The 23,710-nt window shown below is 27.7% G+C and overlaps 1 protein-coding gene across 1 annotated transcript in view; it reads right to left on the bottom strand.

Moving 5' to 3' along the window:
* Nucleotides 1–23,710, bottom strand: part of LOC129964135 (neuropilin and tolloid-like protein 2) — a 441,435-nt gene that overhangs the window by 317,657 nt on the left and 100,068 nt on the right. The window lies entirely within an intron of this gene.

Genomic DNA, 23,710 nt, shown 5'->3' on the forward strand with positions numbered 1-23,710 from the left:
AGTTATATAGAATATAATATTCACTCTACAAACTTATTTAAACATTCTACAAACTTATTTATTAAAAGTAATTCGATGCAAAATTATTCACCTAATATAAGGGTTTGTTTATTGTTTCGCAAAAATAATTGTTTTTTTGACTTTCTCCGAAAAATTAATTTACAAATTTTACCGTTCTGTAGGTATTTTTAACTATCAAAATTGAAAAATAAATAAATAAAACTTCAAAAAGATGCACCATCTTGAATGGTGCTTAAAAGGCATTATCTGAATGCAAAGGGTTAATTCACTCGTATCGATGAAATAGATTCACAGAAGCTTGACATCAGGATAAAAGGCTCAATAATTGTAGGATCTGGACTCTCTTCTATCAAATATTCAAAAAGTACACATATTGAGCAACATTAAATCTTTTTTAGTCGCACATCCTTTCAAAGATATGATGTAGAAGTTTGAGAAGGGAAATATTTTCAGTTGCCATCCTCATAAAAGTTTAATCAATATTCTCTGTATAGATTTAAACTATAGAATAATCTAACAAATGTTTTCAATTTTTATAAATACGGTTTCATCCACATATCTTTTATAAAATTTTTTATTAAATTCACATTCTAAAAATTTTTAAATTATTTTTTTTATTATTGAAATCATTAAAAAAAATTAAATAATTTTTGATGATATTTCTTTCCATATTTAGTTACGCACTTTCAGGAGCAGAATTTAAAATTTAAGTTTTTATCTATAAATTTTTATCTTTGTTAACAATGATGGTATATTTTGTGCAGCATATTTGTAAAATTTTATTAATACTCGTTCGGCGAGGTAAAGATAAATAATGATCTTTACCGTAAACTGCAAAGAAATATAACATTTCACTAAAATGGAAGTTTTCAGTGCTTCATTTCCTTCAAATCTCTTCGAATATAACTTAAAACAAGTAATTACATTGAAAAATGAATCGAAAATATTTCAGAAAATCTTTATCTCTGGATAGATTTTATAAAATCGTTTGAAATTTATTTTTGTTTCAATTTTTTAAGAAGTCGCATTCATTTTTTTTCTAATTACCATAATTGAGTTTTAAAGATATTTTACATTTTTGATTGCTATTTTTTTTTTCAAATTTTAAATTTTTATACAGTGTTCATATAAAAAGCATCTTAAATTAAAATCTAATGCATCATTTTTATTCCAATAGTAATTTTTTAATGTGTTCTGTTGTTTTTGAAGTACAAAAAAAGTTATCTGTTCATATAAGATTTTACGGTTGTTTTAATGTTTCATATTCGATATCGATTTTTTTTTCAAATTCTCAGAACAATTTTTGATTTTTAACCAGCGCATTTTTGTTTCAAAAATTCAAAATTATAAATATCTCACAATATTTGTCAAAAGAAATTATTCCTAACCTATATACATAACCTAATACTATTTCTTTAAAATAAATATCTTGACTAAGTAGAAAAATAAATTATCTAAGAACTTTATGTTATACAAAATAAATAATTTTTCTTTGTTTGAAAGTATATGATATGCCTACAATCGACAGATCTATAAATAAAACTGGCAAAAAATGTTTAGTATTAAGTCAATAATAGTTCATATTTATTAGTTCTTTTTTCGTAGATGAAATCAAAACAAAAACAAATATATTAATGCAATTTTATTGAATAAGTATATGAAAATTCTTTAGACTGAAAGCCATACAACCTCAAAATATTATTTCTGCCTTTTTTTTTAATTACAAGTTGAATTCTTTTAGATATAAATTCTATTGGCTCTTTCCATAAATTATTTATCTTCAAGATTCGAAAGTAATACAATAATTAATATAAAATAGTTTCAAATGAATGGAATGGCTTGAAAAATTCTTCTGTGAAGGAGAACCTTTATCAAAATTCTTAGTTCTTTAATCCGACTTTTAATTTAACAAACTAAGAAAATTGCAGTGAATGTTGACATACATGTAATGCAACAACTGTACACGAAGTTGTAGTTGCATGGAAAACAGTGTTCCATAAATATAAAAACGTGCAATACATTTTTATAAGGAAATATTAAAACGGCAAATAAAAATAATAGTTAATGTAAATAAACAAGCAAATATGCAAATTAACATAAAGTGAATATGAAATACAAAACTGATATTGGAAAAATTCAAAGCAATTCGTATTCGTACAAAAAAAACATATCTAATATGACCAGTTTGAATGGTCTCCCCGAAACTTTCTCGCGCACACTTTAAGAACGATTTCTTGCTCCCTAAAATTGCAGACTTGGTGCAATTCAGTGAGTGCTCCGAGTACTCAAATTTTTATAATCTGGGTCCCAAAAATGAGAGTCTGGTACTGTGTATACAAAATGTATAAAGAATATACATTTTGTACGATAATTTTCCATCGATTGAAATCAAAGTTTGGTTCTGAGCTTCAATAATTACAGTAAAAAGATCACATACTAAATTTCATTTATGTATGACATCTCATTTTTGAACATTAAGTGTGAAATTACAAACTGACAGACAAGTCTTGCTACACGTTTGATTCAAAATTTTATTAAAGATCAATACTATTAATGCTGAAATCATAAACAAAATTTCATTCATACTACTCTTTAACTTTTGCTTTTATCATGTTAAGCCCTTGAACTGTAAGATTTAGAGACTTTCAATTAATGAATCCAAAAAAAAAAAAAAAAAAAAAAAAAATCCACCAAATATTTAGATAAAAAATTTTTGTGGAAAGATTACATACCAAATTTCATTCTTCTAGCTCAAACGGGTTTGAATTCTTGTGTTTACAGACAGATAGAGAGAGATAAAAAGAAAAACAGCTAAAAATATTTTCCTCTGAAAACTGCTTTAATACTTGGAGATTCGGCAAAATTTCGAATTTTAAATTTTGGACGATTACAATATTTTTTTTTTGTGTTTAAATAAATTTATAAATTTATAGTTATATTTGCTAACCTCGACATTCCTACATAAAATCAAAAGTATCTTTTATTCATGACAATATGTTCATATCACATACTTTTCGCAATCGCTTCAATGTTTGACTATCTTACATGTAACTCAAAGTATAAAACCCGACTATAGGTTCTGAATTACATATTCCTGTGATGTGCTGGTCACACGTGGAATTCTTCGTCGACTATCTATCTAGACCACATGTACTTCTTTTGAAATCTAAAATTTATGCTACTCATGTGTATGCAGGTTCTCCTTCAGTTAAGAAAAATTTTGAAATTTCAGAGAGAAATTTCTGAAATACTGTTTGGAAACATACTTGATCAAATAACTGCCCTACGGAATTCGAATATGTGGGATTTAAATAGTAGTTTTAACATTAAAGAATGCATATGTATATTTAAATTTTTTTAAACTGAGTATTTCTTAAAAACAATAAATTTCTTAAAATTTTATTTTTGCTTAGCTGGAAAAAAATTATTTATCTAAAAAAATTGCTCAAATAAAAAATTAAAAACTGGAGAAGCAAAAGAGAAAAGAGTAATATGCAAAAATTGCTAAGAAATTTTTTCGTAAAAAAAAAAGAAAAATTTTAATATTTTAATGATACTAAACTGGAAAAATATTAGAAAAAGTCGTGCTGTTTTATAATTTATTCAAGAGTTAATGCCGCAGAAATAAAGTGGGATAAAATTAATACAAAACAAAAATAAATATTATATAAAATTGAAACTTTTTCAAGTTACATATTATTTCAGTATAATTCAAAATTCAAAAGTATAAAATAATTCATCCTTATTTGAATCACTTAAACATTTTTAAGACGCAATGATTTAGAAGTAATTTATAATAAAATACTAATAAACTAATTGAAATAAACACAAATCTGTTCTTTTTTTCCTTCTGTATTTGTAATAATCAATCACTTTTTCTTTTTCTTTTATTTTAACATTGCAATATTTCTCAAACACAAGATGTCAGATATTAAGCATACATCATTAAATTCCCAATCAGATAGAGAAAAAGTGATTTGGAATTTCCCTTTATAAGGATTACACTCTAACTAAGATTTTAATTAAATTAATAACTTTGCATAAACTTCTACTACTTAAATTATTAGGTTATTTTTATATAAAATGATTTAATTAACTTTTGAGAAGATATTTTTTTATTCTTCCAGTCGGCTCCTGTATGTGAAGAATTCATTAGAGGAGAATTTTATTTTAAATCTTTTTGTTACAGGACGTTAATAAAAAAGACTGACTATTTTTGAAGCTCTTTTTGACAAATTGTTAGTCAAAGTTTAGAATTCAAGGCGTTATTAGACTCTGAGAATTATTTATTTGCATTTCAGAAAAACGAGCAACTATTGATGTAAAATATTGCTGAATCTTCTCTTTGTTGTTTTGTTAATTTTGTAATAATTTTGTTGTTAAATTATAAGTTTTCATTGTTGTTAAAAAGGAATAGTTTTAAAAATAATATAACTGCAATCAACAGCTAATTTATACAACGGACAAGCAATAAAAAAAGTTACTCAAAAGGAAGTATTTGTGAAAACTGTTCTTATGAAAGAATACATTGAGCGAATAACACCTTACTTTTTAAAAAGGTGAGATGAAATTAAAAAGGTTGACAAGAAAGACAGAAATGAACAAAGTGTCATCATGTGGAAAACCCAATTTCATCAGATTTACAAATTTAGAATCTAATTTTAATTATTAACTTCTTAAAAATAAAATTTTATAATAGCGTATCTGGGAAATGCACGTGACCTTTCATGTTGGTATAGAAGACTTGTTAGAAGATCGTAGTAAAAAAAGAATTTTATTATTATATCATCCAAATAATTAAAAAAATTGGTTTTTCATATTAGGATTTCAATAAATATATAAGCACTATAAAAGTAAAATCACTTTTCAAATCTCATATTCCCAACCATACATACTACAGAAACCCACGTACTGTTCATTCACGGATTTGAAAACCTTCCGCGCTTTTCCGCATGCGTCAGGATGCGATTATGTAATCAAAATAGGGTGAGGGGAATGATAAAAAGAGGAGATGTTTACATTCAACAATAATGTGAACGCGGATTTTGATGCGAAAATAGTGTGGATAACGCGTAATAATGTAGGGGAACGATTCTAATTCACAATAAAATACTTTGGAACTATTTTTATTTACTATAAGGATCCTACACATTAAATTATAATGAATAAACAAAAGAATGCTATTCTTTAAATTTGATAATTCACTTTTTTACAATTTTTTTTTAATTTTAAGAACGTTTATTTTTTTTATTTGCTATTGAATTTTTGATAACATTTTGAAGTTAACAACGGTGGATAACCTCAAATTTAATGATATTATATAAAATATTCTTTCTGCCAATCTGGAAAAGCTTTTTTGCCGCTTGAACTAGCCATATAAGCAATCAATACGCAATTTTGAATTAAAATAAAATAGTACGGTCAAAATCTGAAGGAACAAGTAGGTAATGAGGAGGAATTCAAGGTCAAAGAATGATTAAGAATTCATCAAATACGCTCATCTGTCTACGTCTCATCCTTTAACCATGAAGGTAAAATCGCCGAAGAGTGATATATATTGAAATGAGCAGTAGGACATTTGATTCAATGTATTATTAAATCCTTTTTATCTTAGTATCATATATTGCAAAACTATTTAAACCTAGCCCTTGTTTTTTTTTAACCAATGTTTCATTTTTTTTCAAAACATTTTTACTGTTGTTTTTGTTTATTGCAGTTAAATTTAGTGAGAACAAAAATTATTATAAATGTTTCTTGGATCAATCCGATTCAAATGCTTCTTTAAAATCAATTTAATTAACTCTATAATTATACAAAATACCTAATCTAATCTTATCTTCAAACTTTTTTTATTAAATTTTAGCTCAACCAGTTTCTTACTTTGAGGCTATGACTAATATACTTTACTACTTACATTAAAATAACATGAGGACTATTAGTTTTTTATTAGAAATTTAAAATATTCATCATAAAATAAAGACAACTGCTCAGATTTCAATAATAAAAATTAAATTACATTTACATTATACACATAAACAAACAATTTAGAAACCAATGTTTAAAAAAAATGACTATAAAGATTCCAACCAGACGAAGATCTAAATTAAGTACACCTTTCCTGATTCGTATTGCTGGCATGCATGTTTTAATGGTGAGTATCAAAAAAGACAGGAGATTATTTTTTTCAAAAGTCTGAGGTATAAAGTCTGCATATATAAATTCTCAGAAATACCAAAGCCATTTTGGTCTTCATATTCATATTCAAAAGTGAATATTATATATTAGTATAGAAGAGAAGAGAAGAATTAGTACAGAAGAAGAAGCATTAGAAGAAGAAGCATTAGAAGAGATTCTAATACTTTTTATTGCATATTGTAACAATTTTCGAAAGAGTAATTCAAAAGAATGGGGATAAATAGCAACAAAGAATTCATTCAGCTATATTCAATTTTTGTAAGATATAAATTGTTAACTTTTTTTAATATGCATATCGTAATCTCTGATAGTCACAAAATTATTCAAGGGACTTATACGGCAATTGCTTTATTGAAATGAAGGTAATAATATAAGTTACAAAAGAAATAAATGATAAAGAAGTATTTTTAATAGAACATTGTTTATTTTTCTACGAATGTAATAAATTTTGATAGCCCCAACAGCATACATGTTTCTTTTAAAGTCAAATTAATATATTGAAAACATTTCGTCGAACCTTTTCCTTTCCCTTTATGGCATTTTTTTAAAAAAAATATTATATGTTTACTTATTATTATTATTATTTTTGCAGGAAAAACTTATAGGTAGATTATGGGTCATAAGTATTTTTTGCAGAAAATAAATATTATTCTTTCGTTACAGTTTTAAATAATGTTGTTTATAATAATACGACTAAAATGTCTAAAATATTATGATAAATAATTTATTTAAGAATGTTTCAAACACAATAGTTTTGTTAATAAAACATTTCATTCTCCTATAAAAGCGAATCCTTTATAAGAAACAGTGAAGAAAGATTTGCGAGATATTTTTCGTTTATTACTAAATATGGCGTTAAGTATTATTCAAAACATTTAATGTTTTTGTTTTCATACAAATTATTTTTTCTTAACTCCTTTGGGCTTTGTTTTAAAACAAGGATAAATTAACAAGTGATAATATTAATATTTATCATATTTTTGTAGGATGAAAGCAAAAAGTCGGAAAGGATTTGGTAACAAAAATTGAAAAAAAAATCAAATTAATTACTTCAAATTAATTTACAATTACTGCAGCAAACGGAAATAAACCTTCTACCAATTCTAATTATAATGTAATTTGTAAGCCTTAGAAAATAGGAAATGAAACAATGTAATGCCATTTATTGAAAATTCTGAGATTCACTAAAGTAAGTTGATAACTTAGTCTGATATTATCCAAATGAGACAATGTAATGTCAATGTAATGAAAATTCTGAGATGCTATAGAGTAAGTTGATAACGTAATTTGATATTATCCAAACGAGACAATGTAAGTAATAATTTAAAAAAAACTTTAATATTTGCTCAAAGGCATTCTAAAAAAATCTGTTACTTGTACTAAAAAGAATATCTGTTCGAATATACTAGTTACTTTCATATACAACAGATCCATTTTCAGGATTTTTCTTTTGGTTGTACTAATTTCAAATACATCAGCTCCATATTCAAGATTCCTCCTCTGGTTATGCTACTTTGAAATAAAATAGCCTCCATATTCAGGAATTTTCATCTGATTGTGCTAATTTCAAATGCATCAGTTCCATATTCAGGATTTTTCCTCTGGTTACGCTACTTTCAAACACATCAGCTCCATATTCAGGATTTTTCGTCTGGTTGCGCTAATTTGAAATACATCAGCTCCATATTCAGGATTCCTCCTCTGGTTATGCTACTTTGAAATAAAATAGCCTCCATATTCAGGAATTTTCATCTGATTGTGCTAATTTCAAATGCATCAGTTCCATATTCAGAATTTTTCCTCTGGTTACGCTACTTTCAAACACATCAGCTCCATATTCAGGATTTTTCGTCTGGTTGCGCTAATTTGAAATACATCAGCTCTATATTCAGGATTCTTCATCCGTTTGTACTAAGACTTTGCAAAACTGTTTCTGCATTTTCAGCTAGAATTGTCTCTGATCAAATCGGATTAAAAGTAATAATTAAAAAAAAAATATTAACGGTTATAAAAATTGATAAATGGGCTTTGAGCAATAAAATGTGGAAAATTATACGATAAAAGCAATATCATACAAAATAATTTAATTCTACTACTGCTTCTTGTTCTTTTTTCCTCTGTATCCTTGCACGTTGACTGATCTCGATGATCTTTATTCCAAAGCCTTCGTACATCCCTTTCTGGAATAAAAATCAAAAAACAATAAAGGCCTCTTTGACCCCATCCCATAGAATTTATGGCCTCCCCATTTAAAAACTGCCCCCCTCGTACATTGTTTCTCACTTCCTCTAAAACGCAACCGAATCCTTCCGCATCAGCGTTTATTGCCGGTCATTCCTTCGGAGGACGAAATTCCCTTTCAGTTCGAACTAAAGAAAATCCTCCAGGAATCGTTTGGCTCGGTGGGGAAGAACACCCCTGACGTCACAGACGAAGCACCCCAGGTGCTTCACGATCGATCCGTGACCACCTGATGCATAGCCATTTCCGAACTTTCGGCAACGCCTTTTGTGTGGGGGTAACTGTAACTGCAACGGAGGGAACGATAACGCTGGAATAGGGCTGGTCGCTATCGGCGCGGCAATGCACTAAAGGAAAGCATTCCGAAACAAAATATTAACAGGCCAAACGTTCGGTAAATGTACCTCTACGCAAAGCGAAGAAGAAAAAAAATGGCAACAGACAGAGGTAGTTTAGATATTTACAGAAAACTTGGTTTTTTTGCAGCAATATCATGGCATTGGTGGATATCATATAAAAGCAAAAAATGTCAATGGATGCTAAATTAAAATAAACTTTATAAAAACTTTTTAACTATAAAAATATTTTAATAAAATTATTTTAAAATATTTTATGTTATATATTTATTTGTTTTAGTTTAAAAAATAAACGGATACATAAAGACTAAAATTTAAAACGAAAATAATTGGATATTGGGATTTCTTATTTTTGAAAGGAACTAATCCTCAGTGACCAAATTCTTTAATAAAACCGAATTAATGTTCTAAAAATATTTTTTTTAAATTGAAGGAAATATCAAAATTTTTCCGAATATTCAAAAATGAAAATTATTCAAAATATCCAAAAATGAAAATTATTCAAAATATCTAAAAATGAAAATTATTCAAAATATCCAAAAATGAAAATTATTCAAAATATCCAAAAATGAAAATTATTCAGAATATCCAAAAATGAAAATTATTCAGAATATCCAAAAATGAAAATTATTCAGAATATCCAAAAATGAAAATTATTCAAAATATCCAAAAATGAAAATTATTCAAAATATCCAAAAATGAAAATTATTCAGAATATCCAGAAATGAAAATTATTCAGAATATCCAAAAATGAAAATTATTCAGAATATCCAAAAATGAAAATTATTCAGAATATCCAAAAATGAAAATTATTCAGAATATCCAATTACTGTATGCTTTGCATTTCGGATGTTGCTTTTCATATAACTTTCAAACTTCCATTGAAAAGTCTCCCTTTATAACCTCAGTTTTTTAATCTTTTCTAATATTTTATTTTACAGAATCTTAAATCTGGAATTGTGGAGAATGTAAGAGCTTTATACTTTTTTTTTTAATTCATTCTTACTTACTTATAATTCATACTTAAATTCTTTATATATACTTATTTAGTCGTCCTTACCATATTTTATCGTACATTTCTTATTGAAAATATTTTTATAATTTATGTTAAATTAGGTTTTTTTTTTGTTCTTGGTCCTAGAGTTTTTTTTTATCAGTCTTTACTTAACTTTTCCAAATTTTGGCATGCATGTAGTATATGCCTGCTATGAATTCTTTTGTTTTTATTAGTTGTAACATCTATGTTTTATGAATCTTCCTTTTCAAGTTTCGTACACCATTTTGAGTCCGTAGGTGAAGAGGGCGAGTATTAAAGAAATAAAATAAGCTTAAATTATTTCATATTATAATAACAGTTTTCTTCACTGTGGGAAAAGTATCTTTACATAGAAATTACTTCTAGAGATTTCATTTACGTGAGAAAATTAAATCTGTGTGCAAGTGTGAAAGTATTAGAAAATATAATAATATAACTGCCTTTTTTATTTCAGAAATTTTTTACATCAATAAAATATTCTTTCAGGCATTATTTACTTTCAAAATATCTCATCGGTATTATTTGCTAATTATTGACTTAAAATATCATTCTGTTATCTTACTCTTTTAATTAAGGGGTCATTAAAAAATTTCAAATGATAGAAATTTTTTTAAATTAATCAATTTTCGATAAATAAAAATATAAGCTTAATATTCACCATGATAAAAGTAGTAAATTTATTATATTTTGTTACAAAAAAAAGTAAAAAGAGAAAGAGAGAGGGAGAGTTATTTTCCTATTTTAGTGAACAATTTTATTTTAAACTTGTGAATTACGTGAGAAAATTAAACTTTTTCTTGAGTAAAGGAATTTATTAACGGGGCGAGTGAATTAGGATAGATTTTATCTATTTAACTTTGATGTATGCTGTTAATAAGTTTATGTTAAAGTTATTCCATTTTTTATATATTTTTAGGCACAGGTCATATCTAAAAGATTTAACATGATGTAGAGCTAACAGTATAAAAGGTAGTAAATTGATATCAGTTTGAGATTATCACCAATAATAATCTGAAATTAGTTTAAATAGTTTAAAACTTTTTTACTCGATAAAGTTTTTAGATTTAACTACATAGGCTGATATGTAATGTATGCAACAATATGTAACCTTCTTCAGTATAGACAGTTGTACTTAGTGCTATATCTGACAAGTAGTTATTTATTGAGCAGTAGGTGTTCCCCTCCAAAGAGTTAATGAAAATTTGATTCATTTTTTAATCAAAAATGAATCAAAATTATAAACATTTTTTTCGATAACTTGGGAGAAAAATTATTTTTAAACTTCTTTAATAAGGAAAAAAAGTATTTTCAGTGGTAGAGATTTTATTTGCAATAATTTCTTCTCTAATTTTAAATTTAGTTCAAACTCAAATTATAGCAATATTTCTTTGTTGAATTGGAATGCAAACCAGTTTTTCTATCTTTCAAATCTTACATACTCCTACTTTGTAAGGAATAAAAATAAGTACTTTCATTTGATTTTAACTTCAAAGCAATATTTCTTTTTCCACTTTTATTGATGTGACAGAATTTCCAGACTTGCATTCTTCTGGTAAATTAAATTGTGCAAAATTCTTTATGCATGGAATGCACTGGCTGATGTTATCAAGAGAGACAAATCTTAACATTAGTGATTTTGTACTAGTTGTATTTTATGAAAAAAAGAATAGGAGAAATGAATTTCCTGAAGTAGTTTTCCTTTCAGACAATAGTTTTCATTTCTCGTAAAATAAAATAATTTTTTTATAAGTTCATAAAAAATTTATGTATATTTTTGTATTTTTAAAGATTATTATTATTAAAAATTTGACATGAAATACATCTAACACAATAATGTTGGTTAGTTGAAGTCTAACGTAAGAGTATAGATTAGAGGTCTTTCATCAAAATCGTTTAGTTTTATTATAATTCTTTCACTGCTGCATTAAATAATCGTAAAAAAGAGTTTTTATTTTCCTCGGTGACTATTATTTTTTTTTTATCTTTACATTAATTCTGAGTCTTTTTCACTATTAAGCTTTAAAAATTAAATATTTTTAAAAATTTAAAAAATCATATCCAAATTTTAGAATATATTTTTCATATTGAAAACATAAAGCCGATTACAATGTAGAAATAGATTTCCAGACAGCATGGAGGGAAAAAAAATGACATTTGTAAATGGTTAATTATTTTATCTAAAATCGCTTACCATTTTTTACCCCAAGTGTATTAGAAAAAAATTTCAACAAATGAAATGCACTTTTTCTGTAAATAAAGTAGTATTAAAACACAGAAACCGGACTTAGAACAAATTGTAAACAATTAACAAAGATGAAGGGGGAAAAACGGTATACTGATTTATAACTGTTAGAAGGCACGAAAAATAAAATACATCCAGTTTAAGCAATAACCTTGCCGTATCACCTCTATCTCCATTCAGATAGAGGAAATAGGCAAAAGAAATCAATATCTAAAAAAGATCAATATCAATATCTAATCAATATCAATATAGCAAAAGAAATCAATATCTAAAAAAGATCAATATCAATATCTAATCAATATCAATATAGCAAAAGAAATCAATATCTAAAAAAGATCAATATCAATATCTAATCAATATCAATATAGCAAAAGAAATCAATATCTAAAAAAGATCAATATCAATATCTAATCAATATCAATATAGCAAAAGAAATCAATATCTAAAAAAGATCAATATCAATATCTAATCAATATCAATATAGCAAAAGAAATCAATATCTAAAAAAGATCAATATCAATATCTAATCAATATCAATATAGCAAAAGAAATCAATATCTAAAAAAGATCAATATCAATATCTAATCAATATCAATATAGCAAAAGAAATCAATATCTAAAAAAGATCAATATCAATATCTAATCAATATCAATATAGCAAAAGAAATCAATATCTAAAAAAGATCAATATCAATATCTAATCAATATCAATATAGCAAAAGAAATCAATATCTAAAAAAGATCAATATCAATATCTAATCAATATCAATATAGCAAAAGAAATCAATATCTAAAAAAGATCAATATCAATATCTAATCAATATCAATATAGCAAAAGAAATATGATCCAGTATAAAATAGATTTAACCCTCATCAGAAGGGTTAATACCTTAGGTCATTAATTATATAATGGAATTAATGACCATATCTTCTAAAAATATTATTTCACAAAATAGCTTCCACATCCTCTTAAAACTAAATTATCTTTTAAAAAAGTTAATTTATATTATATATATGATACAAATTTAATTTCTACACATTTTTACTTTCAATAAAATTCTTAAATACAATACACTATTTATAACTATAACAGATAAGTTGAACTTTCTGGATTATGCCGGTTGCAAAACAAGGCTTTTCTAGTGATTTTTTTAAACATGCTAGGCGATCCAGTTTTCGGTTTACACGGCCATAATTATCCTATTTGAACAAAACACTAGGCATGTCGATAAAGAGCATCTGTAACTCTGTTTTTAATGTTATAATGGAATTCAAATTCATCCACCAACTTATTCATTCCCATGCTTTTGCCATTCTTAATTTTAACATTAAAAATAAAGGCTTTCTTTCGAGTAATTCCAAAATAGAGCTTCCCTTTTGCTTTTATTTCGTAGCACATAAGTATTTTTAATTTGCTCCTATATTAATTAGAAACACATTTATTCAATTAAATTCATTTTTTTCAGTTGTATTAAATAATAAGGTTTTTTTAAAATGTATTTTATATTCATGATTTAATAGCAGAAAAGAAACAATCTGGACGTACAAGCTGGTTGCCAATGGTGGCTAGTTGAAATAAATAATTATTCCTTTTATTCTTTAACGATGCGTTCAAAATAAAGCAAGAAAAGTCTGACTAGTAAATCGGTTAAACTTATTACTTCATAAACACGTTTAATACAAACCCACAAGTTAAATAACTTATCATAACAAAACTTAGTTTATTTCTCTGCAACTTATTTGTATGGACTCCAGGAACTTCCCTTCATCAAAACATCTGTTTCAACAGCCATCTAATTAATTAATGCGACCGAGAATCTATTCCACATTAATAAAATGCAACCACAAAGAAGAAATTTCTAATTCTTTCATTGTCAGAAGATTAATTCGTCCAACATCCTGAACCAATGGGGCTTTCAAGACTGGCGACCAAAGCCCAATAGACCACAGCACTCACCAACTGTTTCTGATTCCTCGTCTGATGTAGCGACTAGACAAACCGAGTGGCAGACTGGTTCCCTCTCTTCGACTAAGATACACATCAAACCCAGTCTATTGTGACATTATAACTGAACCAAGATGGCGGGGAGAGAGGGTCCGGGCGTTCCATTTGGCCGTTGGCCAATACCCAAAGAGAGCTGTGCTGTCATCAATTGAAAGTGCGCTCGAACCGAGTGTGCTTCGAAGACTGTGACAGTGGTGGACGATTCCAGTGCATCGTTGTCATGTTCTAGGGTTGCTGAAATCGAATATGAAGCGTGTTGGATGCAGCACCTCATGTTGCAGCAACCGTGAATAGGAGCGTATTTAAATGATGTACTTTGTTTCCTGAGGTTCTCTTTTTCAACATTCAGGAAAGAATTTAATTGAACAGAGAAACCCTTGGCTTTGGACATAATAAATTGTGTTGAAATAAAATTAATTTGATAAGGTTTAACTCTTTGCATGCTGTTATATAATATATAAAGTAAATTTAAAGGACAGAATCTTGAAAGTTAAAATATATATATAAAAGAAATTTGCAGAAAAAATTTACGTTTGATAAAATTTGATCATGAGCAAAGATCATAAAATTCAATTTAAATTGCATACAAATGGTATTAATCAACGTTATATGATTAATAAATCGCTACGAATGGCGCAAAATTTGGTTATGTATTTAACACTTTTCACTCGGAAAGACAATTCGATGCATAATTATTCATTTAATGCATGGACATGTTTATTGCACTAAAAATAAATACATGCAACTGTTTTAAGTTGAGTATTTATTTTTTGTTTAAGTTTCCCTGAAAAATGAATCTACTTCTTTTTAACATTCTGTAGGTATTTTTATCAATTAAAATTTTTAAAAAAAAATAAATAAAATGTCAAAATGATTCTCCATTCTGAATGGTGATCGAAAAAAGGCATTCGAGTACAAAGGGTTAAAAATATAAAATTCTAAAAAAGTTTATTTTACTGATTTGTAATGTTGAAAGCATAATTTATATATAAATTTATTGAAAATAATTTTATATTATGTACATTTTTGTAAAGATAAATGCCTTGATTTCTGTAATAAAAGACCATATTAAGAAATATTCACTATACAATTACAAACTACAGAAAGAAATAGGAATCATATTCAGTTATACTTGCATAGTAAATGCATATTTAATAATAACAAATATATTCAAATTTAAATTGTACATGATTTAAACATTTAAATTGATGATATTTAGAATAACATCTGTAACAATGGTGTATAACCATAAAAACATATAATTTTTGTTATACATTTTGCCATTATTGTACTGCTAATATTAAAATAATTACAGGAAAATCGTTAAAAAGGCAAATAATCACTTTATGGCGATGCTATGTGAAAATTTCCGGAGTCTTTCTTCCATATAGTTAAAAATAAATAATTATCCAAAAGCTACTATCTTACAAATCTGTCTTTGATTAGTTTTAAGTGATGTTAAAACTTTTACGACTCATTTTTTTGTTGAATTAACCTTCCTTCTTGAAGTAACATGATAATTTTCAAATCTAAACTGCTATCAAATGCCCCCACCCTCCATTTTGAGCTTTTTTACTTGCAAATTGGATTTACATTGGCAGATTTGACATGCATGAGACTTAGAAGCATAAAGAATCTTCTCTAAAATAGGTATATAAATATCAAACATGCCATTCCAGACATAAATACGACACTTATTACATAATCATCAATTCACGGTTGTCCCAAAAATATTTAATCTTTATAATATCTTATATTGACTTTTAAAATCATGCTTTTGACAGCAAAAAAGGAACCTTCCATCTCTCCCTATCAACATCTAGTCTTGTAATAATAGCGAGGAATTAAAGCAAGAAAAAAAATCTTATTACTGGTAATTAAAAAGTAAATGTATATTCGCCCCTCAAGGTAAGGGAAGTTTTAAAATATCCAGAGTGAAACTGCAGCAATGTATAAAGTATTTTCTGACAGTTTATCATTACCGTTCGCAGACAAGTAGCTCATGCTCATCACAGACAAGATATATATTTGGTGAAATTGCTCTCAGACCAGTGATTCTTCGACACCAAAACTAAAATACCTCACCAAGCCATCTCTATTCTCAAAATCCATAAAATTTAAAGTATTTATCGGTTGATTAACATAAATATTTTGAAAAGCATTATTTTACTTTCCTATTATTCCATCATTTTACCATACTTTAGAAAAATATTTCTTTAAAACTGTTTTAATATGTTTCGATTCCAGCCAAATAAGCGATAATTACGCCACAACGGCAACCCTTCTCTTTGAGTGGCCTATCGCTTTGTGCAGCTGGCGAAGAGTAAAATGGACTGCGGACTCCCTAATAAACGCGCAACTCTAATGTCTGTCAGCAGCACTCACGCAAGGAGTCACGATCCCTCACGCAAGATGGCTTGCGTCACGGTCAATCAGCAGCCTTTCCGTTTTGATAAACTACGCCACTCTCGTGGGAAAAGCCACAACAAGGGCTTTGCGCTGAAAGAAAAGGGTTATCGCCCCTTGCTTAAGCCACCTGTCACTCAAGGATTTTCGGAAGGGATGTAATCACCCAGGTAGACAGGGAGGGGAGGTTCTGTGGACATGTTAGAAGCAATTAGAAGTTTAATTTTAGAATGAGTTTAATGATGTATTGATTTTCTGGATGTTTAATTTTCGAGAAATAGAAGGAAATGGAATGCCCTTAGCAATGGGGGAATGCAAAGTGTATTTATCTGAGGGGAGTTATTAGCTAAAGTGTATTAACTGATTCTCGTATGGTTTCCTAAAAATTGTCTTGGGTGTTGTTTGAATTCACATCTTAGAAAATAGTTTTGCGTTAGAATTTTGCTTACAAAAGGCTAATAATTTATAATAATATTTACAAAACACGCAGTTCAAATAATTAGCTTCAAATCCCGCCTTTAACAATGTTTAAATATTATAAAATTGTGAAACGTTCTAAAATTTGAATAGAATGGCAATATAAAACAAATTTAAAACACGAGAATTTGCTGTTTTATTTTATTTAAGCCAGTTATTTTCGGCAACTTATTAGTTAGCTGAAAATCTTGTTGTCCTGAATTTCAAAAAGAAAATGTATTGTTGGAGTTATTGACCAAGAAATTAAAAACCTGTAAATTCCTATTCTCTAAATTATATCTGTGCCAAATTTGATAGCCGAATGTTCAATTTACTGCCCTATAGATTCAGATTTGCTTTTGCTATTAGTGAAGAATAGTAAAAAGCACGATTATAAATCATTTGACGTCTAGAGACATAGTTTTACTAGAGTCTCAACTTTTGGAACTAATTTCACCAAACATTTCCCAAGTGGAAGTTTGACGCTCTTTTAGTTTACTGTAAGTCAAAAGCGCACCAATTAGTAAGATATGTAAACGCGGAAAAGTCGATCGACTAAAATGTCTTTAATCTAACTGTTTAGAATCGTCAATTGACAATTATTCAATAAGATGAGGTCCGATTGAAATAATCCTCAATTCAAAAAGCGTTGTTAATCTAAATAAATTGACCTAATATGTTGTATTTCGAAACGAAAGACTTTGAATTTTATTGTAATATAAGTATTGTAAATAGTGGATCTTGAAGTTTAATTACAGATGGTAATTTTGAAGGAACGTTTTATGCAAAATGATATTTATAATGTAAGTGGAGTGTTTGACCATTCACAATAAGCGAGACATAAATAACGTTAAACAATTAACAAATAACCGAGAAATTACATGCGGTATTATCAAAGCAATTATAATGACGAAAAGTAAAATTTATTTGGGAAGATTTTGTTCTACAAAGAAACATTAGGTATGTTAAATACTTTGTTTTTAAATTATCTGCAGAAAAATAAAATTAAAATGACTAATGTTTTAAAATTAATTAATATAAGTTTACATTAAATTGCCTTTTAATTCATTTTACATGAAGCCTCTGCATGCTTTTGCATGCAAAATCCTTACAATATCTATTTACATTAATAAGGTTGAATCTTAAATTTAATGGTTGTTAAAGCATACACAAAAAAGTCGTTATTAAGTTTAAACATAGGATAAAAAATTAGAATGAATCATTTTAAGGTTTATTTGCCATTGAAATTCAGTGATATTTTATATTATACTAGCAACTTTTGGCGACTAGCTGGCTCTCTGGGATTATTGATTGTATTTGATTTTAGTTGAATCTTTTAGATATAACTTCCGATCTGTGATTCTGTCAAATTTTCATATACTTCTGGATATTCTCTGTTCATTGGATGCATTAATTTTTCTTATGGAGACCTGTACTATGATATCATAGCTCTATTAAGAATGTAAATGTCCACTTCATCCATCTTCTAAATTCCGGGATATTGTTTTTTACTTTATTTATCTCGTAAATTCTAGATAATAAACAGAATTCTTCTTCTTTAGCTGATACAATGAAAAAGATATCACGCCATCAGTATTTGATGAAACAATGAAAACGGTTTGATTGTAAGAGCAACAATGCATCTGTTGCTGGAAAAGGAGCAAACAATGTCCTTAATGAAATTGTTAAATTTCAGCAAAATTTGCAGAATTTCAGCAAATAATGACTAAAATAGAAATTTTAGTCATCAAGAAGATATATTTTTTTAAATTTTAATATGATATAAAATTATTTTGTGCTGCAATATTTTCAGAAGCTATGGTGAGAAAATATCCGCTTAATTTTTTATTAATATAACTTCTAATTAAATCTTTTTAAATACCCACTCCAAGGCGACATTCTTACCCCCCAAAATATGTTTGTGCTAAATGTAGTAACTCTAGATCAAACGGTCTGGCGTGTAGAGCATCAACTAACACATTCATCCCTACCGTTAGTAGAGATATATACAAACTTTACCAATATATGAGGCTTCTACTCTGGCAATCACACCTTTCGAGGAAATGGAATGAAATTTTGGATGCAGGGGTTTTAAGTCTAGGCTCAAGAATCACGCGGAAATAGCAGTTCAACGATCACAATTGTAGTTACATGGGATAAAATTCGAAGACTTTAAATAGCAACATTTCTTTTTTATTTAAATATTATCTTCACAATAAAAGTCTATAATAGGCATTATTGATTTGTATTAAAACGTCAGTATTAGACGGAGATTATGAAAACTATTAACAATAAGGAGAAAGAAACAATAGAAAAGTAAAATATTTTATTGCTGTTCATAACTCATGCTGTAATAAACTCATTCTACTTATGCTCAGAATGACATTGTACATGTAGGAGGATCTCCTATAACGGCAAAGACTTTTTTTTATAATCGTATTGCATAACTGTTTTGTACAATCATACAACATTTCACTAATAACGCCTTTGTGTTTACGACTCAGATATTTTATAATACAAATCGTTTACTTCGGTATGTTTGAATTACCCTTAAAACTTGTCCCATGATTTAAAAAAAAAAAACATAATACAAATCCTTTGCATTTATGAATTTATTAAAGGAGCGTTTTTAATTTTGAATAATATTAAAGGAGCAGCCAACAGTATTAACGGAATAAATTAAAGTGGAAAATGCGAATTTTTTTTTGTTAGAAGTATGAAAACTAATTGTTAATTTATCTTAAAATGAATCATGTTTAATCTGAATATATTTGTTATGAACAATGTGAGCAATCTAATTACAAATAATTACTTTGGGAAGTAGCAATAATAAGAAATCAAAGCAATAAATTAAGTAATCACTTTTACCTATTATTATTAATAATGATCCCGGTAGAAGTGATTAAGGAGATAAATTGTGTAATTACTTTAGCGCTCTTTGTTATTTTTAATAATTGACAAATCAATTCACTGCAACACACACACGCACGCACAAGCACACGCATCTCCCCCAGACGTATACCCTTTTTACAAATTAATATCTTCTAAATTATGCAAATTTATTAAAAATTCAAATAAATGAGCTCAGCACGAAATTGATGAAAATGTTTATTCCATACTGTTGTTCATAATTGCGAATCATTGACGAGTCACACTTTTTGTAACTGCGTTAAATCGTTTTTTTCACTTTTATACTGTAAAGAGACTTTTAAATATTGTTTTAAAAAATATAAAATTGTTTTAAACATTATTAAGGGGCATAATTTTAGTTTTTTCGAGAAAAAAACAAAAGATGCTTATTTGATATTTTTTTCTCCTTAATCCAAAAGTTCTTCTGTTTTGTTTTATCAAGAAATAAATCCGATACTTATTTGATATTAAGCTAGAACTACTTAATACAAATATTCGCTTATCTATCTAGACAAAAAATGATGCTAATTTCATATCAAATTGGGCTCTTAAATTCATAAGGGCATTTCGTTTCTTTCTATAAAAAGCAATATTTTTATTTTAATCACAAAATTTTTAATTAAAGAGAAGCAGAGATATTGCTTAAAAATCAATAAAACCTTTAAATTTGTTTATTTTAGTACTAAAAATGACAAGCTAAAAAGAAACATTTTCAGTTGTTATAAAACTTGTTGACTAGGATTAGCAAGTCCGTTGATGTGCAAGGGATGACAAGAGTTCTTGAACGTAAAGGTTCTTAACTTGAGGATATTACTATTGAAGGAAAAAAAAACCAGCATAGAAAATACATTTACCTGATAAATGGTGAGGTACTATTTGATTTTTTGAATATATGGGGAAAATTTCAATTCTGTGAGTAAACATTGCCAAATTACCAACAGACTGGAAGGAAAGAACGTATAAGTTGCTGTAACCGGTATGGAATTGAAGATTTTTTTTTCAAAGAGTAAGTCTTACATCGAAAAACTGAACCCCCATAGTAACTCATAATTCTCATGAAACTGAAGTCCTGGTAAAACAAAAATCAATGTTCAAAAAATAAAAAAATAAATACTAAAAATAAGAAATTCAATAACAATTATATAAATATCAAATCTAGAAAAAAATTTAAATCACGATAAAAAAATACATCAACAATCTTCAAGAATGATTGTATAATAATAAAATACAATATTCTTCAATAAAAGAGTAAACAAACATTTGAAAAATTGACCTTCTTAAGAAAACAGAATTAAAATACGATATTCAAAAGATAAATACGTAAAAGAAATGAAAACACACACATAAAAAAAACTACTTTTAAAATAAAACTTAAATCATTTCAAATTAATAAAAAATCGAGAAATGAAAATAAAAGTTCCAATGACTTCTAGAAGTCGAAAGAAACAGAAGATAGAAACCTTTAAATTAACAACCAAATAAAATCCAAAATTCTTTAATGTCGAAGAAACTATTCAAATACAATCATCTGATATTTCATCTCACACACGCACATACACACACAGCATTTGAATTCCAGGGAGCAATTTATTGAAACACAATCACACAAGAAATTTGGGAAAGAAAGAAAAAGAATGGAGGAAATAAGTTGAAAAAATAAACCCCGCATTAAAATACGCTTATTTCAGCATATCCCTAGGAAAAAAAAATCGATTCATTCATTCAGCCCTCGCGTTTTTAATTATAAACATCCTTTTCAATCGAGCTGCCTGAACTTTGGTATAGAAATAAATAAATAAAAGAAAGCAAGCAAGAGACAGAAATAGAAAATATGGTAATTTGCATGGCCTCCGGGTTAATTGTTGAGACCCTCTGTGAATAAAATTGTGTCTTTGTGCTTGCCAAGTATAATTTGCATTTCCTAATTTTTCTGCCTCGCTTGCAAGCTGATAGACCTAGATTAAAATTCGTAATTAGGTTCTCCTGCATTGTTGGAAAGCTCAAGATTAAATGCATCTTTACAAAGGAAGTGTCTTTCTCATTCGTATCTTTTATTTTGGAGATAAATATTAAATATTTACAGTTTAATTTTTTAAAATTATTTTCTTTCGTTCTCATTATGTCTAAATAGGTTTGTTTTTCCCTTGACTTTTATTTCTGTCGTAATTTGCCTTACAAATTAGAATATGTACAATGAAATAGGTCATTTAATTTAATAGTACGGTTTGAAAAAAAAATCAAAATTTGAATTGCTTGTATTTTGAACCTATCAAAATCTTATTTTTTCGTGATATTAAAATGAATTTTTGTCGTACACATATAATTGCCTGATTCAGAAGAAAAAGATTACACTTCTTTTTGACTAAATGCCTTGATTTCACACAATTATATTTATTCTGTGGAATAAATATTGATGTAACTAGTACAAAAATTCTTTTGTCTTGATTAAATAAATATTTGGAAAAAGAAGCGTAAAAATTTTTAATATATTTTAACAAAATCTTAATTTCCCCCTTAAAACTCATGCGTTTTTTCTTCCTTTTCTTATTTGTTAAATTTATTTAAAAGAAAAATATTTTCACTTTATAATCTTGGAAAACAAGTGTTTTCTATATAAAAATAAATCATTTTTAATTAAAATATTTTTTGTATAATTTATTACGCGAAATACATTATTCGTATTGTAAGACCCGCTCCTCCGCTCCCAACGACGAAGCTTGCAAAACCAGTCAGGAGGGGAAAGGTCACGTGGTATCCGAGGGGGTGAAAACCAGGAGAGACGAACAGGAAGTGGACTAGACAGATAACGACGAGGGACGACGAGCGAAGGTGGCGTGGTTCGCCATGAACGAGATGCTTGATTCACTTTTATGTTTTACATTTTTAAACCGTTACTGTAAATATGTAAATAATATAATAACCTAGAATATGATGGGTTCCTGTATTTATTTCTATTCAATCAACATGATTGAACCGGGCGATTATTAAGATTGAACTGGATTTAAAATAATCACTCAGGCCTAGACGTTAAGTAGGCGCCAGCCGTTGTTGGAACAGCCACAAGAAATACACGTAGGATGTGTAAGGAAATCTTACTGGCGTAGTCGGTAGGATCCTACCAAGGAAATGTTGGAATATCTACTAGAGTGTGCCTACAAAAGGTTAGAGGTGAGAGCTTATTTTTATTATTGTAAATGCTTTTCCCATTGAATTGAAAATATTTATCGTTTGTCTCAGAAACGTGCACATCAGCGCCATTTTTTTTTGTTGTGAACACATCAGTGTTAGTTTTCAGAGCACATCAGTGTTAGTTTGAGAGAACACATCAGTGTTAGTTTGAGAGAACACATCAGTGTTAAATGTGAGAACACATCAGTGTTAAATTCGTGAACACATCATTTTTAAATTTGTGAACTCATCAGAGTTAAATTTTTGAACACATCAGTGTTAGTTTGAGAGAACACATCAGTGTTAGTTTGAGAGAACACGTCAGTGTTAAATGTGAGAACACATCAGTGTTAATTTTCTGAACACATCAACGTTAAATTTGTGAACGCTTCAGCGTTAATTTTTAAAACACGTCAGTGTTACATTTGTTCGAATATTTATCGCAACAGCGTCAAATATTGGTTAAGGAGTTTTTGTGGCAGTGCGTTTCGAGACAACGATAATATAATATTATAGAATTGTATTTTATAATTGGGAAGACCTTGTAGAAAGAAGCAGTGCTCTTAGAATAAATTAAAAGTAGTTAAAAGATAGCACATCAAGTGTATCTGTAAACCTATTCTTACACCACGTGTATTTCTGATATATCTAGTATTATATTTGCTATTATAATC

This window comes from Argiope bruennichi, chromosome 3, assembly GCF_947563725.1.
Source record: "Argiope bruennichi chromosome 3, qqArgBrue1.1, whole genome shotgun sequence".
Lineage (NCBI taxonomy): Eukaryota > Metazoa > Arthropoda > Arachnida > Araneae > Araneidae > Argiope > Argiope bruennichi.